We start from the raw sequence: 20037 nt of genomic DNA, 5'->3' as shown, positions 1-20037 counted from the left end.
AATATAATCATTGTTTTTTTTTTTTTTTTTTAAGATTGGCACCTGAACCAACAACTGTTGCCAATCTTCGTTTTTTCTTTTTTCCTCTTCTCCCCAAAGCCCGCCAGCACACAGCTGTATACTCCAGTTGCGAGTGCCTCTGGCCGTGCCATGTGGATGCTGCCCCACCGTGCCCATGTCCACACCCAGGATCCGAACCGGTGAAACCCCGGGCTGCTGAAGTGGAGTGTGCAACCTTAACCACTGGGCAACCGGGCTGGCCCCGATAATAATTGTTTTTTAAAATTCCTGGGATTTCAGCAGTGCCCGAGATTCTGCCTCACGCTTATTCAGGGACCGTTTTCCTTTTTCTTCATTAAATCTCCTGGCATCTTTGTTCTCCTTTGTTTGCCTTGTTAGTTGGTACCTTCCCCTGTCCCGTTGGCTCTTTTCATTTGGAAGTCGTGGTCAAAAGTAAGTTTGGTACTAAAGATGTATATGGTGATGAGTGGGACAGACAGGCTTAAGCCAGGTTGAAGGAAAGCAGGGAGAATGGTGAGAATTTGAGCTGGCAGCTAGTGGAAACCTGTGGCTCAAATTAGGCACTAATCTTCTGTTTTGGCATTGCTGAATTGAAGCAAGCATAAGGGCTCAAGTGGAAGCTTCCTGGGGGTTTTGAGAATACTACATTTCAAAGTTCAAAACTTTATTTCTTAGTTTTTTTTTTTTATTAAGATTATGATAGTTTACAACCTTGTGAAATTTCAGTTGTACATTATTGTTAGTCATGTTGTGGGTACACCCCTTCACACTTTGTGCCCTCCTCCCACCCCCCACCCCCTTTCCCCTGGTAACCACCAATCAGTTCTCTTTGTCTGTATGTTAACTTCCACCTATGAGTGGAGTCATACAGAGTTCGTCTTTCTCTGTCTGGCTTATTTCACTTAACATAATACCCTCAAGGTCCATCCATGTTGTGAATGGGATGATTTTGTCCTTTTTTATGGCTGAGTAGTATTCCATTGTACATATATATCATATCTTCTTTATCCAATCGTCAGTTGCTAGGCACTTAGGTTGGTTCCACGTCTTGGCTATTGTAAATAATGCTGCAGTGAACATAGGGGTGCATGGGACTTTTGGAATTGCTGATTTCAGGTTCTTAGGATAGATACCCAGTAGTGGGATGGCTGGGTCATAAGGTATTTCTATTGTTAACTTTTTGAGAAATCTCCATGCTGTTTTCCATAGTGGCTGCACCAGTTTGCATTCCCACCAACAGTGTATGAGGGTTATTTCTTAGTTCTTATCGTTGAACAAATTGTTTTCAGAATTATTGTCTTATTTGTGTGAATTAAGTGGGCTGCAGGATTTTTAGGATCCACTGGATGATTTGCATAAAAGTTGGCCTGAGTAAACCCAGGGTATTTAAATGCCTGTCTCAGCCACTTCTGAAAGTTTGCTGAAATCTGTTGCACACCAGGCTATAGGAGAACAAGTTTACCATATGCAGTATTTAACCTGCTTCCTTTACCTTTGACTGTCTAAGTTTACTATAAAAGGGAGAATAGAGTTTACATTTTGATAATATGATTTCTAGAAGTTATTAAAATTTCATTGCTACCTGCTTTTAAATATACTCCAACAAACATTTATTAAAAGGGCTCTAAGGTATAGGCCAAGCCCTCTTTAATTGATAATGGTGTGTTTTCTGGAAATGAAAGCAAAAATACGTTTAAGTGTATAATTCCCTAACAGTATTAGAAAAATACAAATCGTGTTCCTGCACCAACCCTTCCCCCCACCTTAAAAAAAAAAATAAGACTTGCGAAACAAAATCCTCCCCTGCCTAAAATGAGAGTTTTCTATGTGTCAGCTCCTGCCACAGGGAACACTTTTTAACTATTAGTATTAAGAATTTTAGGAACTCTGAGGGTAAGGAGCACCTTTAACCAGCCATTTCTATGGCCTGCGTCCTATAATACCTGTGTGTCACAGAGCCTCATCTATGAACGTCTTTATGTGTGTGTGAGCATGTGAGTTTATTTGGCCCAAACTCTGGGGGCAGTAAAGACAAATCCAGGGCATAGGAAGGATTCAGAGCACCACGGCCATCTTTCAAAGGCCCTGTTGATAACTGACTCAAGAGGCATTATAATCCATCAACAGTCTGTATTCTGAAGGATTAAAACAAAACATTCCTTGGCAATGCTAAGTAGTCATTCCTTTCTCACAAGCTTGGAAATTGAGACTGTGGGGCCTGTAGTATGGGCAGCATGCTGCCGAGATCCGAACTCTCCATTGCTTTGTTCAAATCAGAGAAGAATGATTGGATGAGAAAAGAAAAATCAGATCATTTTGGCTTTGAAGCCTTCTCCTGAAGTTTTTATTTTCTGCATTAGGCAATTCTCTTTAATGGCCTTTTAAAATCTCTGATACTTATCTGTGAATCTGTGGTTTTTTGGGTTTTTTCCTCTACAGCTAGATCCTAACTTTCTTTCGAGCTGGGTATTGCATTTATATTTCTTTCTTTTTTTTTTTTCCAGCTTTATGAAATGTAATTCACATACCATACAGACCACCCATTTAAATTGGACAGTTGATTGATTTAGTGTATTCAGTGTTGGACAGCTGTCACCACAATCAATTTTAGAACATTTTCATTACCCCATAAAGAAACCCCATATCTGTTAGTAGTCACCCCCCGTTTCCCTTCAACTCCCTGGTAACCACTCATCTATTTTCTATCTCTATGGAGTTGTCTGTTCTGGATATTTCATATAAATGAAGTCATACCATATGTGGTTTTGTGTGACTGGCTTCTTTCACTTAACATCGTGTTTCTAAGGTTTGACCATGTTGTAGCATATATCAGGACTTCATTCCTTTTTATTGACGATTGTTACCTATAGCAATGGGTCTTCAACTTTGCTGACTATTAGAATCACCATCAGTATTTTAAAATACCGATGCCCAGGCCATATCCCTCATTAAACAGAGTCTCTGGGGTTGGGACCTAGGCATCAGTATCTTTTCAAGCTTCTGAAGGGATTCTAGCAAGCAGTCTGGTTTGGGAACCAGTACCCTGGAGAACCCAGCTCAGTGTTGGTACCCATTGAAGGTATTTATATAGTGATTTAGAAAATCTAGTTAGGATATCTACTTAAATCATGAAAAGAAGTGTTCTTATATTTGGTCACTGCCCTTCACAGCCTTAAGATCAACATCTAAATTTTTTTTTTTTAATTTTTTAAATTTTTTTTTAAAGATTGGCACCTGAGCTAACATCTGTTGCCAATCTTCTTTTTTTTTCTTCTTCCTCTCCCCAAAGCCCCCCAGTACATTGTAGATTCTAGTTGTGAGTGCCTCTGGTTGTGCTATATGGGATGCCGCCTCAGCACAGCCTGATAAGTGGTGCCATGTCCACACCCAGGATCCGAACCAGCGAAACCCTAGGCTGCCGAAGCAGAGCGAGCAAACTTAACCACTCAGCCATGAGGCCGGCCTGACAACATCTAAACTTTAAGGTGTCCTAGCGAATGTTTGAAATCCAGTAAATATAATTTGAGCTCTTTAATCCCTCATGGAGATATGGGTAATAATTTTGTTATCAAAAAATTTTCCCCAAGTGGGTCAGTAGAATTTTTCTTTGTTTCTTGTCAGGAATGTGGCCTGTGATAACCTGCAGTCTGGATTATTTGGGAATAGCAGAGAAAAGGCAGTGAGGCCAGGATGCTTAGGACAGGTGTTGGAGCCTGGAAGCCAGGACAGAACTTTGCCTCACCCTAGGAAGCTCTGTGCTCTTCGTTCCCAGGCCTTGTTATCATCTCCCGTTAAAAAAACAAAAACCTGTAGTAGTTAGGTTCGCACAATCTGCTTCAGCGGCCCAGGGTTTCGCCAGTTTGGATCCTGGGAGCGGACATGGCACTGCTCATCAAGCCATGCTGAGGCAGCATCCCACATGCCACAACTAGAAGGACCCACAACTAAAAATACACAACTATGTACCAGGGGGCTTTGGGAGAAAAAGGAAAGAATTAAATCTTTAAAAAAAAAAAAAAAAAACCCAAACTTAAATGTGCAAAGCAGCTTTCGGCAACCCAATTTTTTGGTTCTCTGTATCTACCTGCTAAAGTCAACCTTGTAGTCTGACCGCAGTGGGTACCATTGTCCTTACCCGAATGGCTGTCTGGTTTACATACCTGGAGACTGGGCTAACTTTCACATTGTTTGCATGTGTGTACGTGCGTGTGCATGTGTCTTTGTTGTACAGCACAACAGTCTCACTTGAGAGACTTGAGGGTATGGTTCAGGGCCTTCTGAGCTGGCTTAGCCCTGCCTTGCAGACAGGGTGGGAACACGCCCAAAAGGGAGTGGGCACCCTCGTGCCAGCCACAGCCTCTCTCCAGTGTCGTCAGGCAGAGCTTGTGTGGCCCAGCTCCAGTCTTTCCCTGACTGTTGCCCCATTGGAGGGGTACATTCGGTCACCCCTCAGGACGCTGTCTGCTTTTCTAACTCTAGTCATCAGTAGTTTACAGTTCTTTTAACCTGTCCTTCCTATTGCTTTAAGATTTCAGAAACGATATCTTATTCTTTTCACTTGTTCTTATGAGTTTTGTGCTGAATGATACACATAATATGTGTTTAAAGTATCTTAAAACAGAAGGATTTTAGTGTTACCGTTAGGCCATGTGCAGTGCATACTTGTATTTCACTGGCTCATTTTTCCCATTCAGTGCCTTTTCCCTTCTTTGCAGGAATGTAGCCGACATTCAGGGTGGGTTAGTACCCATCTCCCAACCCTCCGATGTCTGTGGAAGAGGCAGGGACACTATCAACTGGGTAGGGAGGTGGCCTACTGATAAAGGATACAGAATTGTGTTTTACTCCAGACTTGACAGTCTTTTGTCTTCTCTGCTTCAGCACAGAATGATAATATCACACACGGATGCAGAATCCACCCACCCCCATCCTAAGGGATTAGAACACAGGGAAGAATGATGCCGTGTGTGGTTGCCTCCGGTGAAGGGAACCGGAACAGAGGAGTGACACATGAGGGAGCTGCACTCCTTCAGGTGCTCCAGGGTTGACTAAGAACCTGTACTTTTTGCTGGTTTGGTTTACGGTACTGGAGCCAGGGAGCCCTGCTGCTCTGTCTAGAGTGTTGGAGAACCAGAGATTTTTTTGACCTAGCCAAAAAAAATTTTTTTCAACCATTAAAATCCTGATAATGAAAACCATCCAAAATAAAAACTATCTTTTTACTTTTAAGAGGAAAAATTGCCAATTTTTGAAGAAGTTGTTTTTGTTCTTGGTAATTTTCAAGGAAACATAATTAAAATAGACCTTGAGGAACCAACCCCTAAGGACAGGAGCAGGGCTGGCTGGCTTTATGCTGGCTGACGGCCTCCCTCACTCCCGGCCCGTAGTTCTGTGCTGGTTCCCAAGCTGAGACCAGGACCAAGAAGGAGACCCGTCCTGGGGGTTCAGGTACTTTCTTCTCCTCCAGAGACAGAGGTTCACCGTATGCTAGAAACTTCTTTACCGGGCTGCATGTTTGCAGGAATCCTTGCTGCGGCAGTGGATTGAGAGTGAGGATGGTGACGCCCAGGGGGGAGATTCCAGGTTACATTTCACATGGAAAACAGCTTCTAGAATTAAAGGGAGAGAGGCTGGGAGGAAAAAGAAAACTAGCTTAAGAGAGTTCTTTTTAATGAACCCAGGAGGAATACAGCCTTATGGGACTTTCCTGAGGGAAGCCTCAGGCTGACCCAGAATTTTTACCTGCGGATGTCCTAAGTCTGTAATACTCAGATTCGCTCTTCAACGTGCAGTTTGCACTTAGGTTCTCCATGTGAGAAAAGGGAAAGCATTTCCAAGTATTTACTTGTACTGTATTTACACCTATTACCTTTAGTTTGGTGTGTGTGTGTGTTTTAAGGAAGATTAGCTCTGAGCTCACATCTGCCTCCAGTCCTCCTCTTTTTGCTGAGGAAGACTAGCCCTGAGCTAACATCTCTGCCCATCTTCCTCTATTTTATATGTGTGACGCCTGCCACAGCATGGCTTGATAAGCAGTGCCATGTCCACACCCGGCATCAGAACCAGCAGACCCCGGGCCGCTTAAGTGGAGTGCACGAACTTAACCAGTGGGCCAGCCCCATCTTTAGTTTTTTAAACAACCCTGTTAATAAAGGTTTTGTCATTACTGAGAAAAACTCTTTGGAAAGGCTAAGAAACAGGCCAGAGTTCAGTTTAGGAAACTAGAAACCACATGAGATATTTCAGAGGGAATTTAATATAGGAAATAAATAATATAGGTGATGGGAGAGCTGAGAAGCCAGCCAGACAACCGAGAGATTAGCAGCCTCAGGAAGCCACTGCCACCCCTAGGGCTGGAGGGGCAGGGGGTGGAGGTGGAATTCCAGGCTCTGGCCTATCCTCCTGAAGCTGGCACTGCATCAGGTGCTGGGACACCGGCAGAGGGGCTCTTCCTCTCACCTTCCAGCATCTCTTCACTGCTCACTACCACCCAAACCCCTGGTGGAATGTAGTTGGCAGCCAGATGGCAAGGAAGCCTGGGATCAGAGCAGGGGCAGGCTGGGGAAGGGATCTGGAAGCACTGCAGTCACACAGCTGGTAAGAGCTAGAGCCAGGACTGGAACCTTCTTTGCCATCAAAGTCCTTGCGCTTTCTTCACACCATCTCCTTTTAGGAATCTCAGACAGACCTGGTGCTTTGCCTTTGGGGCACTTGTCACACCTGCTTGAGGGTGAATTGTGTGAGATCCCACACAGCATGAGATTCACGTTCCCCGCCTGCAGGGGGATTGAGACCGCAATGCCTACTTTATTCTGACTTGCACAGACTTTTTATAGCTATATATTCCTTCTAGTTAATGGAGTGCACGTGTGTGACCACAGACTCAGTAACAACGTAATCTTAGGAATTCCTCTAAAGACGCGGGTGGAGGTTGCATGAGGGGAGTTCCTGGTTTGGAGAAGTCTTCCTGTTGTTGGTAGGCTCTGTGCCCCCTCCCACCGTGAGGTGCCCCTACGATGCCAGGGCAGGATTGCTTATGTGTGGATGTTTGTGGTGTTGCTGAGGGACTTGGCACTCTGGGTCTTGAATTTTGGGGTAGGTTCAGAAAGGAGAGAAAGCGGCTTGAGAAGAGCTGGGGGAACCTCACGTCTGTTCTCATTGATCCTGATAAAGCCTTTTCTCCCCAGAGAGATGTGGGTGGAAACGACTCCCCTAGATAAAAGCTCATTCATCTCCCTCCCTCTGGGAGCGCGCGGCACTCGCCCTGGGCCACAGGTGTCCGGAGTTCACCTGATAACAGTCCAAGTGTGCTGTGAAGCTTCAGGGATGGCGGGTGTGCTGGCCAAGATGATAATGGAGACGGAGGGAACAATTACTCTTTCATTTCCGTTCACGTTACCAACTCACTTTAACGGTATGAGAACCGTCCTTTTGATGTTGGAAGATCGCTGAATACAGGCAACTAGCAATTTCATGGGGAAGAAAAGGGGAAAAAATGAACATTTACTGAACATCTGCTAGCCCTGTAGTATGTCCTAGACCTGTTCTCTTGATCTTGACACTAACTCTGTAGTGATGGGGGCTGCTATGTCCATTTCACACACGAGGAAACCTGTTCAGAGAGAGAAAGTAACTTGTCCAGGGCCATGCCACTCAGGTGGCAGAACAAGGATTTAGAATGTCTGTAATCCCTGCTCTCCTTTTCCTGTTTTCCTCCTTCCTTCCCTTCGTTCTTTCTTTACTGTCTAATGACTATGGGTGCTTTGTTAGATGCTAGAGACTGAGGGACTCCTTTCTGAAGATTAATTAAGACAGTGTCCCTACCTCAGGGAGCTGGCTCAGTGTTTATCGTAGAGGGTGCTGCTGGCACGTGGGCTGGACTTCCCTTTGGAGTGGAGGACTGTCCCACATTGTAGGATATTTAGCATCATTTTGACAACCAGAGCACAGTAACCCTCCCTCGTCCCCACACAGTTCCAGTTGCTCCTAGGTACCACTGTGATTCATTGACTTCGAGAGAAAGTTTGAAGCCAGGCTACTACTGCTTGTGCTCAGGAAATCTCAGGATACTGTTGCTTCCTTGTTCTTTGTAGGGAGGTCCACCATTTCCTCAGATGACAGCCTGTTCACACCTTTTATTCTAAACTGGAGGTGGGGGAGAGATCATAGAAAGTGATGAAAGCTCTAGAAACCAGAGCAACCAAGTACCTTTAGGCTGAGGGAAATAACCAGTGTCCTCTAAGAAAATACACTTAATCAATATTTATATTGATTGATATTTTATGCAGGTTGCAAAATTCTTTAGTGGATATTTGAAGATACTATCATGTTTTTTCTCTCAAAAAAACCAATTTTTATCGTTAACTTGAAGGAGTGTGCATTTATAGTTCTTAAGATATGATACTTTGTTTTTCGTAGAGTACCCAGAGAATAATTTGAAGTATTGTTACTGTGAAAGAAGTTAAATAATTTTTCTTTGACTAATAGTTGGGTCATAAATGATATTAAACATGATACCTTTGTTACATAAGTAATTAGAACTCTTTATCCCAAGACACCTTAGGTATACAATGAAAATACTGACTTCTGAGCCTAAGCTTACACTTATTCATTCCATAAATATTTATTAGGTATTTACACACCCTAACGAACTTTAAGGGCAGGAAGTTGTTTTAATCTTCCAAGATAATGCAGCAAATGTATTGTCCTCCTTAAAGGACATTTGCTTTTCAAATGGCCCCTATTCTGAGTTAATCTATGCCTTTGCTCTTTGTACGCCTGGATTATAGGGCATGTTTCCTACCATAACGACTGTAAATTACTTTACATCTCTATCTCCTCTGCTCAAGGTATAACTTCCTCTAGGGTGGGGACTGTATTTTATTCATTTTTGTAACTCTGGCGTCTGGCACCATGTCTGCTGCTTACTTAGTCGTAGCTGCTCCATAAATGTGAGAGAGAGTCCATTACTGCCCTCTAGGAGGTTGGTATTTGTACAAGCTCATCTGTGCTATGTGACAGTTCCATGACAGTGCAGAGGAGAAAGTGTCACTTGCAACTGGGGTGCTCAGAGAGGACATCCTGGAGGAGGGAGCATTTTAACTAGATTTTTTAGGGCAGTAAGATTATTTGACTCACGCTTCCGTGGGAAGCCCGAGGGAGGGTGCAGGCATGTGTGGGTGGTGTACTGGTCATACTGGGTTGCTAGGACTGAAAAAGTTAAGTTGGGGCTGGCCATAGAGGGCCTTCAGTGCCCATGTGTGGTGTTTCAAGTTTATATGAGGCATCTGGAAATCACTGAAGGCTATAGAAAGGGCAAGACATGTGAGCCGGGTGTGGACGGGAAGTGATTATGGCCTGTGAATTGGCAGATGAAGAGGTTGGAGGCAGAGAGATGGTGAGGGGGCTCTTGCTGTGGTGTGGGTGTGGCATCAGCACATGTATTGAGGATCTGTAATTCTAACTAGTTACCACCTTTGTTGGCCATTTAAGGAGAATTTTTTTAAAGCCCCCTTTTTAAAGGAGGGGAGTAGATTTTCTCCTTCTGTTGGCCCCATCACAAAATCATTTGTGCTCAAGCTTGCACACGCTGCTGTTTCTGTGTTTTAACAGAAACGCATCTGCCACTGTATTCATTCCATTGATGAAAGGAGAGGAAAAACCAGCCAGAAGTTGCCTTTTTGCTTTAAGGATGGATAGGTTTCTTCTCCAAGGAAGCACAGGGGGAGTTTCTCTTGGCCCTTCTCTAAGATCAGTTTACTCTTCCTGTCTTCATTCAGCTGTAACAGTCTCATTGTTGGCTTCCAGTCCCAATAGTAAGCAATATTCATCCAAGAAAAGACAAGAAGACAGTATCCCCTTTGCTCTCCCACGGGCTTTCCCCGTGAGTGTGAGCTCACAGCTCTGCATCTAACAGTTGTGCTGGCGGCAGCTGCAGTCTCCCGGGCTCTTCCAGGTGCTGGCTGGGGTGTGAACAGCTTTAACAACTTGATTTTGTCATGGGCACTCCTTTCTCTGCCCTGTGTGGTAGGGAGCAGAGAACTGAGGCCTGGAGAGGCTAAGTTGATAGATATAACAGTGGGCTGTGCCTCAGTTTTACCATGATTAGAATGTGGATGACACCTCCATCACAGCGTTCTTAGAATTAAGTAAGAAACGAACTGGGCCCAAGACCTGGCACATGGTATACATTCAACAAATGGTGGCTGTGATTACTGTTATCGTAATTCTATTTCTCCTTTGTCAGGGATGTTTGAATGTGTGGGGATCGGAGATCGCCATGGCCCACTGGAAAAAAAATCCCTCCTTGAATTCTAGCTGTGTCGCGGCATAAAGGTCCGTGCCCTTTTCGCTCTTTGCTCCGCACTTCTCATTCTCCTGTGGTCTTCCCTGCGCTCTCCCTGGCCTCATGTCAAGGCCTGACTGTTGTGGACATTGAAGCCTCTCGAGAGAGAGAGAGAGAGAGAGAGAGAGAGAGAGAGAGAGAGAGAGAGAGAAAACTGATCCATGACAAGGCCTTCCGAGTGCCCTGGCACAGCAGAGGGCCACATCCTGCCCCCGTCTCCCCTGTGGGACCCTCCACCTGTCCGCTGGAATCCCTGCCCTTATGTGGCTCATCAGCCATCTCACTGAACTCCTTCCCAGGCACACTCCTTCACCTGAGGCAGAATGTCTCACTCTCCGGTCCAGGGCCTAGAAAAAGGACAGTGTCCACAGGCAAGTTGAACGAACAGAGTTTGGGGAGTGGAAGTGCATTATGGAAGGCTAAACCCAAACATGAACTGAGCGGACTCTTGTGGCCCTGTCTTCTTTCTAACCCCAACCCCTTCTTTTAGTCTTTAAAGACTAAAAGATTTCTTTTATAGTAACCACCCCCAAGTAACTCCGGCCTGAAAAAAAGGGGAGAGTGGTGAAGGGAAAGAAGACCTCTAGAAGACCCTTGGGAGATGACACAACTGAAAATGGTTTACACTTACTACCCTTTCTTGTTGCCATGCAAATGTCTGAAACATAAACAAGTTATGACCTCACTTTCTATTTTTTGTATAGTGCTTAGACCCAGAAGCCTAAAAATTAGATGTTTCTCATGTTCATTTGACACCTGCAAAGGGAGTTGAATTTATTAATAGTATTATTACCTTACCCATGGGTTGTCCCCCCCCTTTTTTTTTTTTTTTTTTTTTGCTGAGGAGGATTAGCCCTGAGCTAACATCTTTTGCCAATCTTCCTCTTTTTGCTTGAGGATTATTCACTCTGAGCTAACATCTGTGCCAGTCTTCCTCCATTTTGTCTGTGGGTCACCACCACAGTGTAGCCATCAACAAGCAGTGTAGGTCCATGCCCAGGAACTAGACCACAGCAGAGTGTACCAAACTTAACCATGAGGCCATGGGGCTGGCCACTGTCCCCTATATTTTTAAGAGGCATTCAGATACTTTTTTTCATATGAAAAACAATTCCATGAGGGAGGTATTATTGTCTTGGTTTCCCTTCCAGGAACAGCACAATGAGGGTAGGTGGCTAGGCCAAGGCCACCTCATACAGCTCGTTAGCAGCAGAGCCGTGGTTGGCTCCACGCAGCCTCCCTGAGGAGGGTCAGGTTATCCTGAAGGAGAAGCCTGTGTTCTTAAAAGATTTTATTTTTTAAAACGATTTTATTTTTTTCCTTTTTCTCCCCAAAGCCCCCTGGTACATAGTTGTATATTTTTAGTTGTGGGTCCCTCTAGTTGTGGCATGTGGGACGCCGCCTCAGCATGGCCGGATGAGCAGTGCAGTGTCCGTGCTCAGGATTCAAACTGGCGAAACCCTGGGCCGCCGCATTAAAGCGCGCGAACTCAACCACTCTGCCACGAGGCCGGCTCAGAGCCTGTGTTCTTTGAGTGCTTCTGTAATGGAAACCAGGGTTGGATATCGCTGTCACCATTTATTAGGTGGAGGTCTTCAGGCAAAATTACTTAACCTCTCCATGCTTCAGTTTCCTTGTTCCAAAAGGGCGATGACAATATACCACCTACCTTGCAGATTGGTGCAAATGAGAGTATAAATGAGATAATGCATACAAGTGCTTGGAATAGTGCTGAGCACATAGAACGTGGACAATAAATGTTGGCCATGCTCTTATTGCTTAGATTATGCCATCCCTATCTTTGTCTGGATCTAGAATATTGGCAGTGTGATCTTTCATGCTCAGATCTTAATGTGAAGGCTCACCAGGAAACCACTGTCCTTACATATTTATTTAGCGGGCTAGTTGAAAGGATTTACATTAAGGAAAATAAAAGATTCCTAATCTGATTTTGAAATAGAACATATATACACACTAATTATAATTTCCTTTATAAGAGGTCCAAACTCCTGCCTGGCAATTGGCAACAGCAGTGTGCACTGGGCATTTTCAGAGGTTGACATCTGAAAGCAGTTGAAACGTAATTTCCAAATTCAAGATTAGTTCATATCCTTAGTTGGAACAGATAGTACTGTCCCATCACCTAAGCCCCTCATTTCTATCCATTCTTCACGTGACCTCTGCAATAATCTGGTAATTAATTGTGTGGCATCGGGACCATCACATTGCTGAATAACATCAAGGTTATTTATGAGCCCTCTTGGTAATTCAGACTCACCAGCACTTTCAGGTCATTGAAGTAGCTTTTTACAAATAATTGCTATGAGTATAAATACTAGCTGTTGTAGTTTAGAAGCCTTAATGTTGCCGGTGTATCCTCAGGAAGTAATTTGCAAAACAGAAGAGTTGGGTTCAATAGAATTCCCGCCTGAGGAATGTTGAGGGCCCACTTTGTAGGCTGCCCCAGAACTGTGCTGGCACTGGGCACTTGTCACCCTCGAGCGCTTGAAATGGAGCTAGTGCAACTGAGGAACTGAGTTTTTAATTTTAATGAATTTTAAGTTTAAAAACAGGAGCAATATAAGATATTTTTCTGTACCCATAACCTTGTAGGCCTGCATTTCAGGGGATCATGTCATGCAAGATTTGTTGTAGTGTATTTGAGTGTGCTCATCACTTCTGATATCTCAGTAATTTTTAAATTTTGGTTACATGTTAAAAGAATTTTTGATATATTGGGTTAAGTAAACATATTAAAATTAAATCCACTTTTTTTTTTAGTAAGGCTACTAAAAATTTCTAAACTCCACACGTGGCTTGCGTTATATTTCTGTTGGACAGGACTGCTTTAGAGCGGCCGTTACAAGTAGCTGAAATTAGCTTGTTTTAAAATGCAAAATTAGTTTTCAGACTGACCTATATTTTGGACTTGATAGAATCAGAGGTATTTAGGGGCAGGGATGCTGGGAGTCACCTAACCCAGCCCCTATCCCTGGGCAGATGAAGAAACTGAGGCTGAAAGTTAGGGTGGAATGGCAGGACCTAGTCCAGATGGGGTCTGGAACCTGGTGTTCTTTACAGCCTTTGGCTTTGGGCCCTGGGTTTGCTTGGCATTGGAAACGTGCTAGGTGTCAGGGCTGCAAAGAACTTAAACTTCCACCAGATCCAGACTGAGCAAAAGGCCTTTAAAAGAAATTATTTTAGGGGCCAGCCCGGTGGCACAATGGTTAAGTGAGCACGTTCCACTTGGCAGCCCGGGGTTCACCGATTCGGATCCCCGGTGCAGACATGGCACCATTTGGCAAGCTATACTGTGGTAGACATCCCACATAGAGAGTAGAGGAGGGTGGGCACGGATGTTAGCTCAGGGCCAGTCTTCCTCAGCAAAAAGAGGAGGATTGGCAGCAGTTAGCCCAGGGCTAATCTTCCTCAAACATAAATAAATAAATAATTATTTTAGGTCGTAAGCTGTGCCTACCAGTGGGCAGTGTGATCACTTCCGTGTTTGACATGTATTTTTGTTGGGCAGTATAATGATAGTTTCATGGAGAATAGTAATAAGGTAAAAATAATCCCCACGCTTTGTGTGAACATCTACTCAGGAAAACTCCATATTTCTGGTTTTCATATATTTTAATTTAAAAAGTCCTTTTTCCAAAGCCACAGGTTTTAAACCAGGCCCAGAGCTTTTGTCCTTGAGGAAAAGACTGAGCACTTGACTTCGTGTGTTTATTGTTTATAGGTGTCTGAGATGATTTGGCAAAAGTTTAGGTCTGTTTTATGGTGGTGTTTTCTTATGAGTGTAGCAAAACCAATTTAAGGAAGAAGCCACTGACAACTACAATGAAAACCCATAGAGCAAACCCGAATTTTATTTGTTGTTTGAGGAGTGGAAGAGGACAGGGAGGCACTAGGATTTAGTAAATGGTGACGTGATGTGACGTATGGGCACGTCCATCAGGTTTAGAGGAGGGCGCTTCTGTCGCCGGTGCAGCTGACAAGCTGTGTGACCTGTGATACTTACCCTGCCTCAACCTCAGGGTCTTCATCTCACCGATCTTCACAGTAGTGTACAGATGAAAGGACATAATGATACAAATGACAGTGTTTTGCTGTTAAAGCACTACCAGTGTAAGTAAGGGCTGGTGTCTCCAAGGAGAGATGTAGAACTATTTCTTGGGTCACACTTGGTCTTAATGTGCCCTTGGATGAGTCAGTCAGGTTTGGAATGTGCATTTAGTGAGTACATGACCCTGACCCCATGATTCGGGGGTTCTCAGGGGTCCATATTGATTTTCAGCCACTTTTGCTCTTGGTAGCAGAGATGATCTGCCTGAAGGGGCTTAAAACTGGGAGGCTCCAGTCTTATCATATTGAGCACAGGTACAGCCTTTAGAAAATGACTCGTATTTAGAGCCTGGGGGTGGAGGAAGGAAAGTTCTTTACAGAAAAATGGAGGTCACACATCGGTCAAATAACAGAGTTTTATAGGTCATTAATGTGGCTGCAGGGTGAGATGCCACACAACAGTTTTGAAAAGGTCTCTTTTCACAGTAATTCCTACTATTTCATGAATTTTAAGTAATAGAAATTGCAGTAGGAAAGTCTAATTTGAAATCTAATTTGTGTTAGGTTGACCAGATGGCCCTCCTGGGTTCTGCTCAGTTGGATGACACCTCTGGCCACTTACCCATTTAGCATGTCTGGGCCTCAGGATCCTCATCTATAAACCTGGGGTTTGGACTGTGGCCTCCAATCACCGTCAGCACTCCTTAGTCAGTTGTGTGTTCCAAATGTAATTTAATGCCTGACAAACATCTGTTCCTGAGAGACACATTCCTAGAATGAATGCCTTTTCCTGGTCTTTAAGGAGCTGGTAGATGGGTCAGCCCGCTGGACTCACTTTTCCTTTGAAGTTTACCTCATCTCTTAGAAGGGCTGAGGTTGCTGATTTTGCCTGCTGCGCCTGAGTGTTTCGGCTGTTGGCACTCTGCCCAGCATCTGTCTTATCTGTGTGCACCGTGGTCTTTACATTTCATGCTCCTCAAATGTTCTGCCAGCTCCAAAGGCACCAGCCAAGGTCAGCTTGGCTGGAGCAAGGCTGGGAGCAGACAGATGGTTACAGAAGTGCTGTTGGCCGGTCAACGGACTGTACATAAAGTTTATTCTTTTCTTGAGCTTTGGTTTTATTGTTAAAAGATTGTGGGAGGGGCTGATATTGAAGTTATTCTGGAATTAATAGAGGAGACCTTGTACAGGTGGTTAATGCGTGTTTATTGAGTGGGTACTATGTGCCGATATGATGCAGGGTGTGAAGGACCCAACATGAGTTGGGAAAAAAGTGGGGAAATGGGCACACTCACACATTGCTGGAGGGAGTGTAAAAGGTACAGCCTCTGTGTAGAGCTGTTTGGCAATATCTAATTAAAAATGCATATACTCCTTGACCCAGCAACTCTACTTCTAAGTATTTATCCCACAGATATCCTCATACCTTTATGAAATGATTTATGTAAAAGGATATTCATTATAGCATCTATTTGTAATAGCAAAAGATTAGAAATAACTTAAAAGTCCAATGAGGGACAGATTAATTACATAATTAAATAATATATGACGGTTATAGTACATCTTTATAATGAAAAACTGCTCAGCCCTTAAAAATAATGGAACAATCTATGTCCTGATGTAGAACCATCTCTACAATGTATTAAATAGGGAGAAATAAGTGTGGAACGCTGTGATTATGTGTGACTTTGTGTGTGTGTCTGTGTGTATTTAATAGAATATCTTTTAAGAAAACACAAAAAACCGATTCCAGTGGTTGCCTTGGGGAAGAGTACCTGGGAAGTTACTTTTGCAACTTTTAAATTTTGGACCTACATGTCTATTAAAAAAGGCATTGTCATGCCTTAAAGGAGTGTACAGTTTCATCAGACCTTTGTAAGAAAGCCCAGAGAAGACATACGAAGTACGAGGTAAATACTGCCTTCGTGGGAACACTGATTTAAATGCTAAGTTGTCCTTGTCAGTTAAGTTGAACTGATTTGCCTCTGAGTTTTCAGGACAGGCAGGTCTGAGTGTCGAGGGCTGACTCCCAAGTCCTAGTGTCCCGCCTGGGGAGGGGGCAGCCGCGCGAAAGCACTTTGCAGACCTCGTCTTGTAGTGCGCTGGCGTGGGAGCGCACCACGGCATGGGAAGAGCGAGCCTGCCAGGCTCGGAACCAGTTCTGGGTTGGAATCCTGGCTTTGGTACTTGCTTAACATGGGATTTGGGGCAGGAGTGTTCGATTCCCAAAGCCTGAATGTGCTCATCCGTAAGTGAAGATGAACCACCTCCCTCGAACCACTGCAGTGAGGCTCCGATGGGACAGTGCGCGAACGCGCCTGTGAACCGTGCAGTGCCCCGCAGGCGCCAGCCCTAGCAGACGCTGGTAGTACCTGCAGGCTGGCAAGCTGGCGCAAGAGATGCTCATTAAAAAAGTAAAGTGAACCAAAAACCTATCTTTTTCCCCCTCTGCCAAATAACTTAGCAAGAGCTGTAAAATTAGAAAAGTAGACCATAGGTGGTTTTGGGATCCTTGACCTCTGACCTTGAGGCAAGTCATTTCACCCTCCAGATCTGTTTCCCTATTTGAGAAGTGAATATGTGAGTCCTATGGTCCTTTGCATTTGTAGCGTTCCGTGACAGTGTGGAATTAGCATTAATTCCCATCTCGGCTGAGATGAGTCATTCTGACCAAGAAGTCCAAATGTGGGGAGGAAGTCTCTATGCTGGAGACGCTGAGCCTCTGGAGAAAAGGGGGAAAACAGTGCTGCCATCAAGAGGGGAGCCCACGGATGCTTGAAGTGAGAGGAGGTGTGTTCGTTGTTTCTTGGAGTTCTCTCCACCTCCTTCGCCTCCTTTGCTTTCAAACGTTCACCTGGACTAGACCTTTGGAAGCCAGGTTGACCCCTTGTTTATTGGGAAGGATCTTCATACAGTTGTGAGTGGCGTACTTTATGTCAGGTGTCACTCGGTGAGGTCTTCCTGTGCAGTTGAGTGATGCTTCCCCCGTGCTGCCTTGGCTCCTACATGCTTCTCATCACATCTCAAAACTAAGATCAGAGACTGTCTCTTATTTATCTTTGTGTCCCCAGCACCATTCCTGACACCTGAGAGGTGATCTCTACATACGCATTAGATGGCAGATGATCCATTCAGGGTCGTCTGCACACTAATCTTCTTGATCTCCACCACCATCTTCATCATCATTCTGGTAAAATGAGGTTTTAGCCATTAGTAGCTTATTTTGAGAAATGTTTCAAACTTGAAAAAGTCCACACTAAAAAAAGTTAAACAGACCCCTTGAAATGTATTAAAAACTAAGTGTTTTAGATAGTCTATATGTATTACAACATATATACGTATCTAAAATTCTTCATCACCACGGCATACAAGGCCTTTGGCTAGCAGCAATAAAGAGCGTATAGTACTTACTTCGCCCCAAAGCCTTCTTGCTTTTTTGAGGTAATCGTAGGCAGTTAAATCTGAAAAGGAGCTTTAAGCTTGAGATAATTTCTTTTTACAAATGCAGGAGGCAAAAGAGGGTAAAGGATCACACAGGGTGTTTAGAAGTGGCAGAAGTGGCTGTAAAGAGCGCCAGAGGTTAAGCGTGTTGGAGCATGCCCTCCCTCTGGGGGATACCCTGTAGGAGGAGGGTGCACGAGAACGGGCAGGCAGGGGTGTCTGACCTCAAGGTGGATGGCTGAGCCACCTGGTTAGCCCACACCCAGTTAATTTCAGTGTCGATAGGGAGTCAGAGCCAGTGCTCCTAAAGGTTCCACTGGAATATGGTTTGCGTCCGTGTGTTTCCTGTAGAATCACTCTAACAGTGATGGAAGACCCACTCACAAAGCTCCTCTCATGTGTGGAGGGCGGCTTCCAGAACTGAACACGCACGGCTTGTTCAGGCACGGGGATGAGATGAGAAAAACGTATCCAAAAGTTTGCTTGTCAAAGCAAGCCATTCTTTTGGCAGAGTGGTGATGACCCTTGCAGAAGTCCTTGACAGCCTAGCAGCATCCTCCTCACGTACAAACCACCAAAAAATAACTCTGTTGGGACCCAGGTGTGAAACTTCTCATGGAAAAGTTGGATCCATGCACTTTTTGTAGTAGGTGGTATCACCTACTATTTTGGAAACTAACTGTCCTTCCTGATTTCTTTTTGGCCAAACACATGTGTACCTCTTGAGAAAATAAACAGTCCAAGTTCCTATTCTATTTACTTTCTAGTTTTGCTTTATCTTTTCATCATGCTTTGCCGTCTGCAGACAAGCATAACTGGTGAGAGTTCCAGTAAACTGGCTGGATCATATTTCTTAGATTGAGTCATTGCTGAGAAACTTGTTTGTGAACAGGAAGCAGCCCATGAAAATGTCTGTCCCTAGTCACAAGCCAGACTGTGAGGAACACAGTTGAAACACAAAAGGGTAGAAGGATGATTCTAGAACCCAAGGAATAGTAAATTTGTGATCCACGGATTTAACTTGTTGAATAATTCGTCACTTGGTGTGTTTTTGAGAATTTTTATGTTGTTAAAAATTGCTAGCTGGGGGCCGGCCCGGTGGTGCAGTGGTTAAGTGCACACGTTCCGCTTCAGTGGCCCTGTGGTTTGCCAGTTTGGATCCCAGGTGCAGACATGGCACCACTTGGCAAGCCATGCTGTGGTAGGCATCCCACATATAAAGTGGAGGAAGATGGGCATGGATGTTAGCTCAGGGCCACTCTTCCTCCGCAAATTGAAGAGGATTGGCAGCAGTTAGCTCAGGGCTAATCTTCCTCAAAAAAATAAATAAAAAAATAAAATAATCGCTCGTTGTTGAATATTGGCGAAATAATCCTTAGTAAGCTTTCTCTAGAAGGAAAACTTGGATTAGTGATAACTGTTACTACCTGTTAGGAATCTCTGCAGACATATATAACTGGTTGCTTGGCCAGTTATTTTTTTAAATGGAGCTGTAGTTACACAGAAATTAACCTGGCGACATTTACACTTGGCCGAGATGGCTATAAGGCCCCTTCCATCTCTAACTTTCTGTGATTTTATATATATATATATATATATATGTGATTTATATATATATATAGTGATTATCATATATATATGGATCATATATATATATGATATATATATAGATAAATCATATATATATGATTTATCTATATATATATATATATATAGTGATTCCTTGCTTTTTTATCACCTACTTCACAATTATTGTAGCAATATATTCAAAAGTTAGCAAATCAGTGCAGTAGAACCAAAAGTACTTGAATGTGGGCAAAGGTTCTTGGTAAAGAAGAACCTGTCATCTGCCTTCTCTAGAATTCCCGCTGAGAAAACAATGAGCACTGGGTATCTTGCAATGAAGCAGTGGGAGAGAAGCAAAGAGAGCTCAAGAGGTAGGTAAACATTTATGGAATGTAATGGTCATCAGCGATGTGTATTTTAAAAACACCTGCTTGTGTCATTTTACTTTATTAAGGATTCTGACTGCAAAGTGGGGCCTTGTGAATCAAGCAGGTCTTTTCTGCTGTTTTATCCATTCTTCAGGCATGCCCTCAGGTGTTTTGTAGCCTCCTATAGCTCATTTGGTTCATTTTCCAGCGGATGGTAGGATGTGATTC

At 43.9% G+C, this 20037-nt stretch overlaps 1 protein-coding gene across 8 annotated transcripts in view; it reads left to right on the top strand.

Moving 5' to 3' along the window:
* NFE2L2 (NFE2 like bZIP transcription factor 2) overlaps positions 1–20037 on the top strand; it is a 137790-nt gene that overhangs the window by 108150 nt on the left and 9603 nt on the right. For 2 of the 8 annotated variants that reach the window (XM_070241279.1, XM_070241278.1), the window contains exon 2: positions 100–453. The exons of 4 other annotated variants lie outside the window; for them this stretch is intronic. The gene's annotated coding sequence lies outside the window, so the exon portion shown is untranslated. Of the gene's footprint in view, positions 1–99; positions 454–10267; positions 10357–16061; positions 19077–19735; positions 19813–20037 lie in introns of those variants that run through there. 2 more of the 8 variants (XM_070241284.1, XM_070241282.1) reach the window with 2 other exon arrangements.

This window comes from Equus caballus, chromosome 18, assembly GCF_041296265.1.
Source record: "Equus caballus isolate H_3958 breed thoroughbred chromosome 18, TB-T2T, whole genome shotgun sequence".
Classification (NCBI taxonomy): Eukaryota; Metazoa; Chordata; class Mammalia; order Perissodactyla; family Equidae; genus Equus; species Equus caballus.
This window is presented reverse-complemented; position numbering and strand designations above follow the sequence as displayed.